Source organism: Dasypus novemcinctus, chromosome 8 (genome assembly GCF_030445035.2).
Source record: "Dasypus novemcinctus isolate mDasNov1 chromosome 8, mDasNov1.1.hap2, whole genome shotgun sequence".
Lineage (NCBI taxonomy): Eukaryota > Metazoa > Chordata > Mammalia > Cingulata > Dasypodidae > Dasypus > Dasypus novemcinctus.
The window spans coordinates 95,975,674-95,977,730 of NC_080680.1; the positions used below are offsets into that span (position 1 = coordinate 95,975,674).

A 2,057-nucleotide genomic window follows, 5' to 3' on the forward strand; every position below is an offset into this window, starting at 1 on the left:
AAAAGGGCAGTTTGGAGTGTACCACAGACACCCTATTTTGTTGCATAACAAACCATCCTAATACTTAGTGTGTGCAATAAGAGACATTTATTTGTTGCAACAATTCTGTTGATGGGCTTTTTGGGCTGGGTCTAGGTTCAGAAGGATGGTGCTTCTGGTATGGCCAGGTTCAGATGATCTACACACGGAGTCCATCATTCTTGGGATATCACTTTCCATATCTATTAGCCAAAGAAATTTACCAGGCCTGCCAAGTAAAAGGGGTGGGGGTAGGAGATTCCACATGGTAAGAAGGGGCTGCACAGACATTTGACTATTTGAAATCAACCATAATCACCTATATTCAAAGAGAAATCACAGAAGATATAAGTATAAGAATTAAAAATATAAACAGCTAATTATCACTTGAGGAAAATAATCCCCATTCTCAAAAGTACCCCCAGAGCTGATCTGATATCTCTGTTCTTCAGGACATAAATAAACGGGTTCAACATGGGAGTCATCACCATGTACAATACAGAAGCAATTACATTCCCAATTTTGGAATTGTTTGATGAAGGGAAGAAGTAAAAAATGACAAGAGTTCCATAGTTCAGAAACACCATGGAGAGGTGGGAACCACAGGTAGACAAGGCTTTATAGATAGTCTTCATGGAGGGCAGCCTGAAGATTGTGGCCCCAATTGCAGATTTAAGAGCCCAAAATACCACTCACTGACAGGAGGAAAATCACTCCTACCTCAGTAAAGATGATTAGATCACTGAATGAGGTGTCTCAACAGCTCAGCTTCAGGAGCGCTGATGGAGTACAGAAGTAGTGGGGGATGGTATCGTCATCACAGAAGGACTGCTGAGCCAAAAGCAGAGTGTGCAACAGGGCATGGGCACAAGAGAGGATCCAGCATCCAGCCACTAACAAGACACACAGCTCCTCCTTATGATGGTGGTATAGCACAGTGGGTTACAAATGGCCATGTACCTGTCATATGCCATCACTGAAAGAAGAAAATAGTAGCACTAGCAAGCATTATGCAAAAATACATCTGGGAAATGAATCCTGCATATAGGATGGATTTGCAATTAGTCTGAATGTCCATCAATATCTTTGGGACAGTGTCAGATGAGAAAGAGGCATCATTGAGGGCCAAGTGGCTGAGGAAGAAGTACATGGGGGTGTGGAGGTGAGAGCCCAGCCTGAGGAGCAAGATGACAAGCAGGTTCCCCAGCACCGTGGTGAGGTACATGCCCAGGAAGAGGGCGAAAAGCACACCCTGTTGCTCTGCCAGATGCAGAGTTCCAGGAGGAGAAATTCAGACTCACTGCTCTGGTTCTCCTAACTCATGCTGTTCTTTTCTCTCAGAAAGTAAGAAAAGTGGGAAATTTAAAGGTTGTAAAATTGGTAATAAACCCATAACATTATAGTTATATCATTTTTAATATAAAGTTATTGCTTTTTGCTACACTTCTATTTCTCACACTGTTGGTACATGAATCACAAATTTCTCATATTTTCTCTCCAATGATGCATTAGAATCTCACAATAGTCAACAAAATTTACTTCCATGGAAAGCAGAAGATATTTTTCCTTATTAATCTATATTAATGGATTAACAGCTTTGTCTCAGATAATAAATTAAGTCCTGAATAGAGAATAACAAAGACAAAGTCTCTATCTGTGTGCCAGACCCTATACTGAGTAATTCACATTCATATCCTCATTTAATTCTCATAAAGACATCCTGAAGTAGGAAAGTTTTCCCTCATTTACCAGTGAAGAAACTGAATCTAAGATAGCTAAAGTCACTCCCTAAAGTTATCAAACTTACAAAGTCTGAAAGAAGACTAGACCCAAGCTTGACTTACAGCAGACACTGAGAAGATGATCCCTGTCCATTGGTACAAATGCATAAGAAGCTAGCGGACCTCAGAGGAAATATGGCCTGTATAGAAAGAGACCTTAAGAAATAATTTTTATTAAGATTCAACCACAAACACATGTATGAATTACTTACATACACAAACAATGCACATGCACACACTAAAGTTGCTGATTTGGGA

At 40.2% G+C, this 2,057-nt stretch overlaps 1 pseudogene; it reads right to left on the reverse strand.

Moving 5' to 3' along the window:
* Positions 1 to 401: 401 nt before the first annotated feature.
* LOC139436147 (olfactory receptor 1J4-like) lies at positions 402 to 1,341 on the reverse strand (annotated as a pseudogene).
* Positions 1,342 to 2,057: the final 716 nt, after the last annotated feature.